The 16,098-nt window shown below is 41.0% G+C and overlaps 1 long non-coding RNA gene across 1 annotated transcript in view; it reads right to left on the bottom strand.

Moving 5' to 3' along the window:
* Positions 1-844: 844 nt before the first annotated feature.
* The window catches only part of LOC146029244 (uncharacterized), a 30,654-nt gene continuing 15,400 nt past the window's right edge, over positions 845-16,098 (bottom strand). The window contains exon 3 of the long non-coding RNA XR_014455329.1: positions 845-1,242. This is a non-coding gene — a long non-coding RNA (uncharacterized LOC146029244). The remainder of the gene's footprint in view (positions 1,243-16,098) is intronic.

The following is a 16,098-nucleotide window of genomic DNA, read 5'->3' as shown; positions in this document are numbered from 1 at the left end:
CGCCGGACAATGTGCGCTGGCTGTACTGCTGTTTGATTTAAGCAGACGCTCCAATATGGTATGGGTCTCAGCGGGCAGCGGGCTCCGGCAAAGTTGGATGTTACAACCCGGATACCCCACAGGAAATGATGCTGACATCATTGCGTTTCGTAACACTGGAAACTTTTTCAATGGTAGTGCTATGACAGAACTAAATTCTTTTAGTATCCTAGGGTGTATTTTTTCTGGGCCAGGAGATTTGTTACTATTTAGTTTCTGTAATCTATTTTTGACTATTTTCTGATTCTCATTATTCCTCCTTGTGGGAACCCCCTGATAGTAGATAGAGACAAAAGTACATGATCCTACAGGGAATTTTTTATCTGTGCTACTTGGTTACATTGCCCATACACGGTACAATTATTGTTTACAATAACGCATCTCATCGCATCGCATAGGTGTACCGTGTATGGGCAACTTTAGAATATCTGGTGTCCATAACAATTTGGGATGGGGGTGGAAGCACTGCGCTGAACTTATATATCCTTACACCATGTATCAATTCAGTTTAATAAAAATAATGATAATATTTATTTAGAAATTATGGGGTAAATTTACTAAAGGAAATTTGTAAAAAAATAGGTGTATTTGTATCTAGAAATACACTTATTTTTGACATTTACTATCCTGAAAATACAGCAATTCATATTCGTATTGATAGCACATCAATACGAATACGAATTGCCGTATTTTCAGGATAGTAAATGTCAAAAATAAGTGTATTTCTGGATACAAATACACCTATTTTTTACAAATTTCCTTTAGTAAATTTCCCCTATATTACTAATTTCTTATGATGGCCATCACAAATGAAAATATGCGCATTAAATACATAAAAATATACTTAAAAAAAAAAGGGGATAGAATATTTAATAAAACATATGCATTTAACTAATTCATAAGACTGTTTCAATGAAAAATCAACACAATGTTATATATTCCAGTTCGAATTTTACACCTGTATTGATCCTCAGGAATGTGCCCGGTTTGAGAACGTCACTTTTGCATAAATTAAATAAATATAAAGATGGTACACAATGTGACGCAAATAGCCGCTGTGGTACCGGGCTCACGATACTCACAGCAGGGGTCCCGATGGTTGTAATAGGTTGGAAGGTGAGCGGTACCTCCGTATCCTTGCTGTCTGCCGCGTGGGGCCAGGCGGGCTCACTGACAAGTGTGTCCATAACAATTTGGCTAATGCTGTAATGGTATGGGAAAACAGCTCATAAATATAGGTAATACCTACAAGTTGCAGACAGTCCAGTGTTCACAATGCAATAACATTTAATATACCAGAAAACATACTTCATTGCTTAGGGATAAATTCACACAAGTTAAAAACAACATTTTAATTTTTTTTTAGGCATCACATTAATCATAGCTATTGTACTGAGTGAGAAAAGACACATCACAGTGAATATATATTTGCAAGTAACTAAACCTAATATTGCAGACAGTAATTTCTAGTATCAATACTTCCAAAATACATTGTTACCGATGTTATATAAATATATCTTTGGGCGAGTGTGATTGTAGGGGTGAAAAAGTTGCCCTTGCGGGAATGCCACCGGGTGAATGAACGCAACTACGTCAGTAAGTCAACCGTTGTGGGAAGTGTTTAATATTCTATTTAGTAGGAGACAGTATCAAAACATACTTTTACATACTGTAGAATAAACTATTTTATATCTAATCATTTAGACCACCAAGTCAGATTTAGAACTTTATTCTAATGGGAGATAATCAGTAATAAATATTAATATAACATTATGGAAGAGCTTAACTCAAATAACTTCAGTTAAGTGCAGCTTTAACCTTAAATTCCTATATTGAAAATTATTGCTGTTCTACTGCTGAATTGATTTCTGTAGCCAAAAAATACAGCATGTATTTGCTTGGCAATCTAAGAGCTGTAATGACTATAATTTTTCTTGTGCAGTATGTTTATTAATGTCCTATAACTTCCTTCCCACTCTTCTCTCTGACTTCCTGACCTACACAAAGTGCTCCAATTCATATAACCAAGTCCTAATTATATACAGCCCATATACTAAGACTATTGTCTAACATGTGTTAGATTTCTGTACTATTCCTATTATTTGCATAACAAAGATTTACATTTACACCAGCAAAATATATTACTACATCGATTACTAATTACAGTACCAACATTATACTTTGATTTATTTATTTATTTTGTAGAAACTATTTAAATACTTTACATACCGAGGTCCTGGTTTCGGACCTGCGAACGCAACTCCGGAAACCCCATACTATATACCTCTCAACTTTTAAAAGACCACTTGAGGGATTCCTTGTGCATCAATATACAGTGCTTCCGCCACGCTTCCATTGAGTCCTTCTGCGCATACGCCGATCTGTACTTCAGCGAGGAAGGACTCAATGGAGCCCGAAAGTGTGGTGGAAGTGCTGTATATCGATGTGCCTCACATAATTTATATAATATATGTAATTTTCTTTTTAAACACAAATGTAAGAACAATATGCCTTATTATATTCATTTTTACTTATACTTATACAGGTTGAGTATCCCCTATCTGAAATGCTTGGGACCATGAGCATTCCGGATAGGGGAATTTTTCGGTTTTTGGAATATTTTTTTTTAGGCATACTTACCTGTCCCCTGATGGTGTCCGGTGGTCCCTCGGCGTCCACGCAGTCCCCGGGCGTCCACAGCAGTCCTCCGGCATCTTCTCTGGGTCTCCAGCGGTCCCAGGAATGCATTGCATGAGTGTGCGCGTGCACCGGTGACGTCACCGGCGCGCGCGCGCACACTCGCGCAATGCATTCCTGGGACCGCTGGAGACCCCGGAGGCCTGCTGTGGACGCCCGGGGACTTGGTAAGTATGAAAAGAGGGTTAGGGGGGGGGGTAAAAAAATAAATAATTCGAATGATTCCAAAAATAATTCGAATAAGAGATGTATGGATACAGGATACTCAACCTGTACTACTGAAGGAATACAATGTTTCGGCAAAACATTTTAAGTTGCTGCATTATTGTAGGCCCTCTACATTCCACTAAACAAATTTCAGGGAATCTTTCACCTTAACATCATCTAATGAGTATGAAATAGCAAAAGTCATTTAATCCAATTCCTATGTTAGGAGGCATTAACCCCTTCCCGACATTTGACGTACATTTACGTCATGGTCGGGAAGTACTTCCCGACACATGGCGTAAATGTACGTCATGGCTTGTAACTGTCACTGCGTCTATAGACGCGGTGACAGTTAGGAGATGTCTGCTGTCCCTGACAGCAGACATCCCCCTCGCCGCCCAGGGGGGGCAGGGGTGCCCCCCCCGGTCGGCGATCGCTGTGATTGGCTGTTCAAATCTGAACAGCCATTCACAGCGTTTCCTGTGTTACCGGCGGCTAAGCCGCTCGGTAACACAGGGATCGGTGGTGATCGGTACTGTTAAGTACAGCACCGATCACCACCGATGAGCAGCACCCCCCTCCCACCCACCCGGCACTCACCCGGCCCGGCAGCAGGCTCACCCGGCAGGGGCAGCGGCAGGAGCGCACGCAGCGGCAGGAGCGCACGCACCCCCCTCCCCCCCCCTGCCAGCCGCAGCAGCAGCATGAGCTGCATAAAAAGTTAAAAAAAAGAATGATAATGAACTGAATTATATATATATATATATGTGTGTGTATATATATATATATGTGTGTATATATATACACACATATATATATATATATGTATATATATATATATATATATATATGTGTGTATATATATATATATATATATATATACATACACATATATATATATATATTTATATATACACATACATACATATATATATATATATATATATAAAGAAAAGGGGTGATTGGAGTGCGCAACCTAATTGTCTCTATGGTCACGTATATGACATGTACCACCCAGTTTGTCCAATCAGTACTCAGAAGTTCTTTCTGAAGATATTTTCTGTATGTCCAATATTGAATTTGTTTGCAGTAATCATGCGATTTTCATTTTTGAAAAAACTTTATTTCAAAAAGCAACCCTATATATATATAGATATTCCCGACATATGACGTATATATACGTCATGGTCGGGAGGTACTTCCCGACCGAAGACGTATATATACGTCATGGTTTTAAACTGTCACCGCGTCTATAGACGCGGTGACAGTTTGGAGATGTCTGCTGTCCCTGACAGCAGACATCCCCCCTCGCGGCGATCGCTGCGATTGGCTGTTCAAATGTGAACAGCCAATTGCAGCGTTTTCTGTGTTACCGGCGGCTAAGCCGCTCGGTAACACAGTGATCGGTGGTGATCGGTGCTGTTAAGTACAGCACCGATCACCACCGATCGCCAGCCCCCCCCCCACTCCCACCCGGCAGCCCCCCTCCCTCCCACCCACCCGGCTGCCGCAGCGCCAGCACCCCTCCCACCCCCCCGCCAGCCGCAGCGCCAGCCCCCCTCCCAAAGCTGGTGACCAAAATGGGGTCACTTGTGGGGGGGTTCCACTGTATTGGTGCTTCGGGGGTCTTGCTAATGCGACATAGCACCCACCATTCATTCCACCACCAAATATCACTCCTTCCCTTCTGAGTCCTGCCATGCACCCAATTGGTATTTTTTGGTCACATGTGAGGCATTGCCGTACTCGGGAGAAATTGGGGCACAGATTTTGGGGTGCTTTGTCTCCTTCATTCCTTGTGAAAATGAAAAATTTTGAGCCAGAACTGCATTTTTCTGTAAAAAATTACATTTTTTTACACAAAAATGCAGATCTGGCTCAAAATTTTTCATTTTCACAAGGAATGAAGGAGACAAAGCACCCAAAAATCTGTGCCCCAATTTCTCCCGAGTACAGCAATGCCTCACATGTGACCAAAAAATACCAGTTGGGTGCATGGCAGGACTCAGAAGGGAAGGAGTGATATTTGGATTTTGCAGCACAGATTCTGGTTGAATGACCCCCGAAACACCCATACAGTGGAACCCCCCCACAAGTGACCCCATTTTGCAAACTACACCCTTCAGGGAATTCATCAAGGGGTATAGTGTACATTTCAAACCCCCAGGGGTTTCACCAATTTTGATACAACTGAGCTGTGAAAATGAAAAATTAATTTTTTTCATTTTCACAGCTCAGTTGTATCAAAATTGGTGAAACCCCTGGGGGTTTGAAATGTACACTATACCCCTTGATGAATTCCCTGAAGGGTGTAGTTTGCAAAATGGGGTCACTTGTGGGGGGGTTCCTAACTTTTAGCATCTTATGGTGCCTAGAAACCTACATGGTGCCTAAAAAATAATCTCATAAAAAGGAGGCTCCAAAATCAAGTAGGTGCTCCTTCTATTATGAAGCCTGTGGTTTGGTCACCGTGCACACTAGGGCCACATATAGGATATTTATGAAAACCAAAGAATTGGGGGAATCAATTTTTAGTCACATTTTTCTAGTAAAATCTGCTGTGTTCCTTAGAAAAATGTATTAAAATTGAAAATCTGCAAAAAAAATGAAATTTTGAAATTTCACCTACACTTTGTTTTAATTCCTGTGAAACACCTAAAGGGTTAACAAACTTCCAAAATGCTGTTTTGAATACTGTGCGGGGTGCAGTTTTTGAAATGGCATCATTTATGGGGGTGTCTCACATACAAGTCCCTCAAAGTCACATCAGAACTGAACTGGTCCCTAAAAAAATCAGTGTTTGAAATTTTCTTGAAAATTTGAGAATTTGCTATTCATATTTTAAGCCTCCTAGTGTCCAAAAAAATGAAAATGAGGTTGAAATAATGATGGCAACATAAAGTATACATATGGTCTATGTTAGTTATTAACTATTTTGAGTGGTAAGATTATTTGTCTCACAAGCAGAAAATTTAACATTTTGCAAATCGCAAAATTTTCCATTTTTTTACGACATTTTGGTATTTTTCACAAAAAAACACAGACTGTATCGACCAAAATTTACCACTAACTTGAAGTACAATGTGTCACGAGAAAACAATCTCAAAATCACTGGGATAAGTAAAAGCAAAAAAAAGTTATCCCCACTTAAGTGATACATGTCAGATTTGAAAAAAAGGGCTCTGTCAGGAACGCAAAAACTGGCTCTGTCAGGAAGGGGTTAAAAAAAAAAAGCAATAAGGGACGTTGCCACCTGTCCCAGAAGGAACAAGAAAATTTAGGAATTAATCCCTAAAAATCTCTGGAGTTATCTAGCATATACCAAAAATATATGTGCATGAGTAGAAGTGCATTACAGTTAGAGAAATGTTTAAACTTTAAAAAGAACCATAGTCAACCAAACCAGAGGAAGGGACAGGGGGGTAAATTGTGAATGGGCACATTCGCCTAAATAGAAAAATTATGTTGTTATACAATGATTAGCCATATCATAATATTTGCAAAGCAGCTTTTAATTATAAAGATAATCCATCCATCCTCACAGAAAACAAGTAAAAAACATAAAAGTAAAAAACTGTTAATATTAGCCATTTAACCTGAAAAGGGAAAATTAAGTATCACATATGCAGCAGAATAATTTGCTTAATAGATAAATGGTTACCAGACTCTCGACTAGATTTATAATGCTTAGATTTCAGAAAATGTGATTCAGATCTGGGGTGCTTAGAAAGGGGGGTGCTTAGTGGATGTAAAACTCTGAGCATGCCGCTGCTGAAGAAATGATCACTGGACACACTGAGTAGGTTCAAATTTTATAAATAAAAAGCAATAGTACATATAGATTATGCATTGATAAAAAGGCATCAGAAAGCCATATATATCATAAACATTCTAAAAATAGAAGTAAAGATGAAAAGTAAATACAGACTGATCAGTATAATACAGGTTGAGTATCCCTTATCCAAAATGCTCGGGACCAGGAGAATTTTGGATAACGGATTATTCCGTATTTCGGAATATTTTAATATTTCAATTATGTATTTTGAAGTATCTTGCATTTATGCTGTATAAACATATAATATACACACAAATATATTTTATTACCACATAAAATACACACAAATATATTTTATTTGTTCAAAAAACAAGGTTTCAAAACGTGCAACAAAATGTGTGTACTATCTCAGCACTGAATTTGAATGCCAAGCAATCATTGTCTTGCACATATATAGTGCCAGTTACATATCATGTCCCCAGTGATGCTGTTACAAATGTCCCCAGTGAGTTTTTAGCAAAAACAAAAAAAAAATTCACTTTCTGGAATGTCTGGTTTTCGGAATAATTCGGATAACGGATATTCGAAAACGGGATACTCGACCTGTATCACTTTTGCAAAAAAGGACTCTATGGCCCTTATTCTGATCGGTGCGGCCCGATCAGAATATGCGGCCGCAACCGTGCAGGCGAATCCCCGCCTTCCATACGGATCGCCACCTGCCGTCCGTATGCGGATATGTGGCGATCCGCATGAAATTGGACGGGGATACGCCTCTTCCGTCTTGGGAGCAGCCCCTGCATTCGATGGTCACCGAACATCGAATGCAGGGCCGCACGCTCCACCAGGTCCCGCAACACAAGACCACACGGACAATGGCAGCTGACATCCGGCGATGTCAGATGCCCGCCCCGTACCCACGCGTCACGGCCTCATTACCATGCATACACCCCGCGTTTGCATGGGAACGCCCATGAAACGCGGGGCGTATGCATAGGGTAATGAGGCTAAGTAGCCCCTCACGCCCCTCTACGCCCCCTGTGCGGCGTATAAAGAATCCGTGCGGCGAAATCGCCTGCACATGCGCAGAGTGACCTCTGCACATGCGCAGACGATCAACATCGGCGGTCCGTCCGCATGCGGGAATTTCCGCACCGATCAGAATAAGGGCCTATATATAGATTTGTTAGGTGCAGTCAGTAATGGGTTAAGCACAGTCACTGATGAATGTCAGCAATAGTGGGGTTAATGGATTGGAGAGATGGGGGGGGGGGCTAATGGTATAAACCATAAGAACCCCTCAATCTAGTACCTGGCGCTTTTAATTATAAAAAACTGTATATAGCTATTTTAATAAGAGAATGTTTATATAGAGCTGCAGCAATGTAACTGTGAGCAGCCGTTTACTCGGAAAAAAAGAGACAAAGAATTTATGCAAATACGTTGCGCTGCAAATATTTGGTGTTAAATGCTGTGCACAAAAATACCGGACTCACTGATCAACATAATATCTTTATATATGCATAATCAAAAACCATAAAATATACGAACAAACACATTAAATAATGCTAATACATTTAAAAAGTCACATCCAATGCACTCAATTTCAGCTGATATAAATGTTCATACTTAATACCTCCAATGACAATAGGGTGCCTTAGTAAATCAGGTTTAGCAGCGAAATTCCCTTTCCTTGCTGTTTTAGCGTGTGAGCAAACACGCAAGAACCACAGTTCAATTAGCAGCAGATGAGGGGTTAATAAGCAGGTATAGTTGTTAGTTTGCTGGGTGTTGGGTTAATTAGCACAATGGTTGTCATCCAAACACTCGCTGTATTAAAGCTGAAGTTAGTTGGCAAGCTTTGAGTCCCCGTATAGGGTAAATGCAGATGAAAAGCACAAGCAGTTATATGATTGCCTTGATATAATGAAAAGGCCGAATAGTCACCTCATTTAGGACTGGTTCATGCAGCTTGTTGAGACGGCATATGGCTGGCGTGGGTGCCGAACGCTGGCGGAAGATGGAGGGTTCAGCCTTTTTAGTGTGAGGAGGCTGTACACCGAAGAACCAGGCCATCCCCACCATTGAAAACTTCTGAGTGTGGCACGACTGCAGGGATTCGCCTCAAGGTTAGCTTGTAGCAGAAATTAGGCCAGTTTGCATGTAAGCAAAACACGCATTTAGCAGTCAGCTGGCATTAATGGGTCAAAGCAACAGGCTTGATTTGCTTAGCAGTGACAGATGTAAAGTATTATAGCTCACCCACAGTCTCTCAATGCAATTGGTAGAAGAGATGGGGAACCCAGCGGGTAGTGGGCTCAACCCTTTAGATGACAGCGTGTGCCATGTGATGTTTGCTCCAGGATAGAAACAGGCACCCAGGTGGCTTTCTCAGCGGCTGATGGTTGTTACAGCGTGTGTCACCTGATGTTTGTGCCTAGATGGAGGAGGGCAGTCGGGCGGCCTTCCCAGTTGCTGTTCATTATACACGTAAATGATGCCGGACAGAGACCTGCTCACAGGGGAGGAGGAACGGCAAGCCGGCTGGTGGTAGAAGGGGATAAGTAGAAGTGCGAAGAATCCAAACGTGATAGCGGAAGTGACGTCAACATGTTTAATTTCTATGGCAACCAGAACCTTTTTTAAGACGGATTGAGACTTCCACTGATAGTGCTATTTAAAGGCTAAAAGTGCATCCAATGGCAATCAATTGATCACATTTATTAAGCAATTACATTATATACATAAATTACCAGTGGGTCCAGTGTCATAAATAATATAAGAATTATACGTACAATGCAGATAGACACTATACCTTATCATAGATCCTATATAAAAGCATAAGAATAGGAAAGAAGCAATTTACTCCTAGTCGGAGATCATTGATTTCGATCAACAATATTAATTAGTCAGCAAAACCAGTATAATGGAAACATTATGTTTTTATTGGAAATTTTTTGTCAAAATAATAGGGGGTACAGAAGAGAAAAAATGGGGGGGGGGGGGTGACAGTGTAGAAATACAGTAAATGATAAAAATAACAATTATCACATATATCATATCAGACCAGGTGCTACTGGGTCTACACAGAACTGTAAAAGCACTATTACAATTTAACCCATCATATGAAAGACTTCCTTCCAGAGAGGCCGCAGAGAGGGGCACGCCCAGAATATACTGTATGATAAATATCCTCAATGTTTCCACATTTTTTCCAACACAAGTTACAGGTCGATGGCCAAATCCTATGCAGCCTATCCGCGTGAAATAGGCCCTTTGGATAAGCTTAAAAAACATTTCAGAATGATTTATACAGCGAGAGATCCCAAAACAGGACTTAAATATATCCTCCAAGTCCTCTTCCTCCAGGGTTCTGTTTAAATCTCTTTACCACATAGTTTGCGAGTTCACTTTGTGCCTACCCCTTGAAGAAAGTTAATGTGTGTACAACCATGATATGCCCCCTTTATGTGAAGGGGCGCTAGCCTTAATTTTAAGGAAGGCAGGGAAAGCCGTTTTTTTAGAGGACATAGGAATTTGACTGGAGCCAGCTCCTTATCTGCAAATATATAATAAAGTCCTGTCTTGGGATGTTGAAGTTGTTTTGTAGAAGAGTGAAGGACACTAAATTATTAATTACAGGACCCAAGCAAGCTACTGCAGAAGGTCATCACATCACATGTAGACTGCAGACAGCACATACATGGCAGCATTGTGGAGGCAAAAAATTATGGGAGAAGTCTAAAATAATAGACAATTCAAAAGATTTTTCAGACTCCTTGAATCACTGACTGAGATTAGAAAAGTCATCAGCCTGATGGTCAGCAACATGGAGTCGCGACCCCATGCTGAGAAGGTCGGGACCCACTTTGGGGTCAGTACCCACAGTTTGAGAACAGCTGCTCTAGCCTAATTAAGCATACATTAAGCATAATAGGTTTCAATATCTGGATAAGCAACTCCCTTGTCTAGCTTAGAACAAAGCAAAATTTTCTTAGCAATTTTAGATTTGGCCCCTTTCCAAATGTATTTAGCCAAAATGTTACTACATTTGTTCATTATAGATTTTTTTTGGGGGGGGGGGGGATCTCGGGATGGATCTAAATAGATACAGTCATTTCTGTAGCAATACCATTTTAGCCGCCGCGATTCTCCCAAGCAAAGATACATCATGCAACATCCAGTCTCTCGTCCGCTCCGCAAAGGCCATCAATAGAGGACTATAATTATATTCAATAATGCTTTTTTCCGATGTCAAGGTAATCCCTAGGTATTTTAGTTAAGGGGTCTGCCATGAGTAATTATACTGTACATCTCTTTCAGTTCAGTGTCAGTTTCAGGTGGAAGACCTAGAGCAAGCATTCCCAACCACGGTCCTCAAGGCACACCAACAGTGCAGGTTTTAGTGATATCCAGGCTTCAGCACAGATGGTTTAATCAGAATCACTCAGATACTAATTAAGTCACCTGTGCTCAAGCCTGGATATCTACAAAACCTGCACTGTTGGTGTGCCTTGAGGACCATGGTTGGGAATGCCTGACCTAGAGGGAGGGCCTCTGTTTTACTAGTATTTAATTTATAATACTAGACATCTGAATATTCCTGTAGTACCCCATGAAGGGCAGGAAGAGAGTTTAAAGGGTCTAGGATACATAAGAGGGCGTCATCGGCAAAAAGACTAATTTTGTGGAACGAGTTGCCAATAATTGGGCCCCGTATAGAGTCATTACATTTGTTACTTTCAGCCAGAGGCTCGACAGCTAATGCAAAAATTTAAGAAGAGAGCGGGCACCCTTGCCGAGTTCCATTACAGATTTTGAAGCCTGAAGGGGAACATCCATTAGTGAAGACAGTAGCAGAGGGGGAAGAGTAGAGAGCCAAAATAGAGTCTAATATCCTTTCATGAAATCCAAATTTTTCTAAGGCATGTTGCATAAACCCCCAGTGAAGTCTATCAAAGGCCTTCTCGGTGTCTAATGACAAGACCAAAAGAGGAGCTTTCTTTATAGAACAGAATTCGATAACATCCAACATCCTGCGCATGTTGATTGTGTTTATTGAGGGAAGGGAGTAATGGGCTAATGCGATTAGCAACTAATTTAGCATAGAGTTTCAAGTCCGAATTAAGAAGTGCGATAGGCCTATAGTTTTGGACAGAAGTTTAGAGTTTACCCGGTTTAGGCTTCAAAGGCCTCATTAAAAACTTTGAGAAGCACCGGGGGCATAATTGGGTTTTAAAGGTCTTATAGAAATTAGAAGGGAAACCATCTGGCCCAGGGGCCTTATCATTAGGTAGGGAGTCAATACCACATTGGACTTCTTCTAAAGACCAGGGGTTGTTAAGAAACAGACAGGACTCAGAGGACAGCGCAGGGAGGTTGATCCCATCCCAAAGCTCTTGGTCGTCTCAGTACACAGTTGAGAAGTGGAAGGATCTTCCTTTAAGTTATAGAGTTTGGAATAATACTCTGAGAAGACATTGGCTATCTCATTTTGGTCGAATATCTTCGACCCATGGGCAGAATAGATCATATGTATTTTCTCTCTGGCTCTCTTACCCCTCAGCTTTCTAGCCAAGAGTCTATCCGCACGATTACCAAGTTGATAAATCTTTTGGTTCAACTTACCAACATTACATTGGACCGCTGCCAAATAGTGACTATTGACTCTGTCTCTTGCGTCATTTAGTGACTTGAAGAGAAAAAATGGGTTGGCTTAATGAGCGGCTTCTAGTGAAGTGAGGTCTAATTCCTCTTATGCCAGGGTTCTCCGATAGTCCTTTTTAAATTTGGCAGCAATTTGGATTGCCGAGCCACGAACAACTGCCTTAAGGGCGCACCAATGGGTAAAACTAGAGTGTCTTCAGGGGAATTCTCCTGCAGGTAGTGCCCTATTGACGATTGTATCATCTGCCGAGCCTCCGGCTGAACAAGACCCTGACTAACCAAACACCACGGGCCCGGGGCAGTCTTCCTATTGCTTATTTCACACTTCATAGATAATGGAGAGTGATCCAACCAGGATTGGGGAGGATTCTACCTTTGTGGAAAGAGTCGAGACAGTTTGTCTGATATAGCTAAATCAATTCTAAATCAATTCTTGAGTAAGTGCCCTGAACATGAGAGTAAACTGTATACTCTCCATATACTTCTGTAAGGAATTTTACAGAAGTATAACTAATGCCCCTTTCGGACCGCACTTAAAAACCGTTATTTTGCCGATTTTTAACCGTTTTAAAACGGTTATCTGTGCGGTCTGAAAGGTGCAGGACCACTTTACCGTTTTACAAAAGCCGATTTTGTAAAACGGTTAAAAAGGAGGGTCATACCCGTTTCAGAACCGGTATTTTGGCATCAAAATCGGGTCTGAAACGGTAATTAGGACCCAGCCAATAATGGACTCCATATAATGAAGAGGTCGTCAAAGAAACGGCCATAGAGGACCAGATTCTCTCTATAATGGCCGCCCCATATTAGTTGTTCTTCGAGGCGGCCCATATAGAGGTTAGCAAAACTGGGTGCAAGTCTGGTTCCCATGGCCGTCACAAGTAGTTGACAGTAGTGGGGATCTTCAAAAATAAAATAATTATGAGTGAGGATAAACAGAATGGATTCCAGAATAAACTCCTTTCTCACTGAAGGAATATCACCATCCAAGTCCAGATAATAGTTAATGGCTTTGATGCCTTTATCGTGTGGAATATTAGTGTAGAGTGCCTGGACATCAAGGGTGAGGAACGCCCACCCGTCCATCCAGAATAATTTGCTTAATAGATAAATGGTCACCAGACTCTCGGCTAGACATATATTGCTTAGATTTCAGAAAATGTGATGCAGACCTGGGGTGCTTTTTTTTTTTTTATAATAAACTCTCCCATTATAGCAACAGCTCTGACTAAAATTATTATTAAAATAATTTTGAACACCCTTTTTGCATTAATTTAATATTACCTGAAAGGGCATGTTTTGTGAAAAACTGCTCCAAACCTTTTGATTCATATTTTTGTTCGTAACCAGATCCCATACTTATAATAGGAAATGCGATCTAGCCAAATTTACAAACAAAAAAAAAAAAACAAGTGCAGCATGCCATGTGATAATGATGGCGAATTACAGGGTACATTGCAAATTCCCTACCAAGGCACAGCTTTATCTGCCCCTAGCAAGAGAGGACCGGACCAGTGTGATCAGCTATGTGTTTTTTCATTGGTGAGTGCTGACAATTATCATAGCTTCCTGCTGCTCCTGTGACCCCCCTAGTGCAGTAAAGCGATTCTGCAAAGTGGCAGCTCACTTTACGGTGCTGGAGGTCACAGAAGTAGGAAGCATCTGTTGACTGGCAGCCCTTCAGGGGCTTCATTCAGCAATCCCCAGGGTAAGTGAGTATGATCTGCAGTTGGGGGCATCAAGATGGGGAGTGCTGGTGGTAGCAGCAGCTATCTCATTGTTGGCAAATGCACAGCACATGATTGGGTTATTTTTCATAAATACCCTATAATGTTGTGGACAGTGCTTCCTTGCAAGCTCTCTCCCTGCATGCAATAAATGATCTGTGGCATTGCGAATTGGGACAATATTGTCATGTCAAATCTGCATCCTCGTCTCTGAACTGTCCTTTGTTCCCCACATTCAATCTGTCTCCAGTCATGTTACATCTAAAAAACATATGCAAAATACAACCCCATTTCACACAAGACTCTACTAAATCTCTTATCCATGTACTCATTATAAACCGCATTGATTTTTGCAATATTTATTTATTTTATTTATTAACAGTTTCTTATAAAGCGCAGCATATTCCGTTGCGCTTTACAAAGGAGACAGTGATACAACAAACAGGGTATTTACAGACAGACAAAAGGTAGGAGGGTAGGAGAGGTAGTTGGTAACTGGTTACCGACTGGTGTAGGGGGTGCAATAGATATGAGGCGCTTTGCCAAGCAGCAGTGTGAGTAGGGGGTAGTCAACCTCCTATTGGGTACAGGAGAATGCAAGGGGATACACTGCGCTATGCAATAAATTATTATACTAATGAAATAATATTAATAAAATAATAAGGAAATGTGTGCCAATTGGATAAAAATAACACTGGTTTAATGAACATCAGACATAAAATATCATTCTAAAAAGTGATGGAAATGGGTACTAAAAAAAGGGGTAAAAAATGTTCCATTTCATACGGTACCGTACTGAAGAAGTCCACTGTTGGGTGGGTCCGTTCCTATAGTGTCTCCAAATAGGTAACTGATTGTATTTTGTATCCAGTACGTCCAGAGTTCAAGGTGATAAAGCCAGGCACCTGGCGAACTGCGTTGGTGAACCAAGAGGGTACCCCTATCCAGTTCTGGACTTTACCAATATCCACTTTTCAGGATCCGGACCAGTCTCCATTCTTTCATCCCTACGTAAACTATGGGCACCAGTTGGTAAATTCATCAAAAGCCCTTCCATGACCCAGCCCGGACGGAGGCTATCCGCTATAAGCAGGAGAGTGCTTCTCCACAATTAATACCTACCGCGGGCGGACTCTGGACGTACTGGATACAAAATAAAATCAGTTACCTATTAGGAGACACTATAGGAACGGACCCACCCAACAGTGGACTTCTTCAGTACGGTACCGTATGAAATGAAACATTTTTTACCCATTCCCATCACTTTTTAGAATGATATTTTATGTCTGATGTTCATTAAACCAGTGTTATTTTTATCCAATTGGCACACATTTCCTTATTATTTTATTAATATTATTTCATTAGTATAATCATTTATTGCATAGCGCAGTGTATCCCCTTGCTTTCAAAAGGTAGGAGGGCCCTGCTCGCAAGCTTACGATCTTTAGTCTCCTAACTGGTCTTCCCAGGAACAGACTCTCGCCAATGCAATCCATTTTAAATGCTGCTGCTAGGCTGATCTTCCTAGCAAGTCACTCATCGTCTGCTGATCCGCTCTGCAAGTCCCTCAATTGGTTACCTGTGTTTTACCATATCCAATATAAAACCCTTCTACTAGCATATACAGCTATTAACCATACTGCACCAGCATATATCTCTTTATCTTTTTACACAAAATATCTCCAATTTCGACAACTCCGCTCTGTACAATATCTGTGTCTCTGCACGGATCACCAGCTCCTATTCACTATTACAGGACTTTCATCAGCTGCTCCCACCCTATGGAATGCCCCTTCCACGCACAATAAAACTCTCCACTTCCCTGAAAACTCACCTCTTCAGGCAAGCCTATCATATTTAAGTTCCATACGCATAACCCTCTGAGGCACTTATGTATTATATATAGCTTCCCTTCTACAAGCTATGCTATTACTGGTGCCTGTCCTTGGGTTTCCCTCCTATATTCCTATAGATTGTAAGTTTGTG

The sequence above is a fragment of the Crinia signifera genome, chromosome 1 (genome assembly GCF_055691185.1).
Source record: "Crinia signifera chromosome 1, ASM5569118v1, whole genome shotgun sequence".
Classification (NCBI taxonomy): domain Eukaryota; kingdom Metazoa; phylum Chordata; class Amphibia; order Anura; family Myobatrachidae; genus Crinia; species Crinia signifera.
The sequence above is the reverse complement of the archived record's forward strand: the minus strand, read 5'-3'. Positions and strand labels throughout refer to the sequence as shown.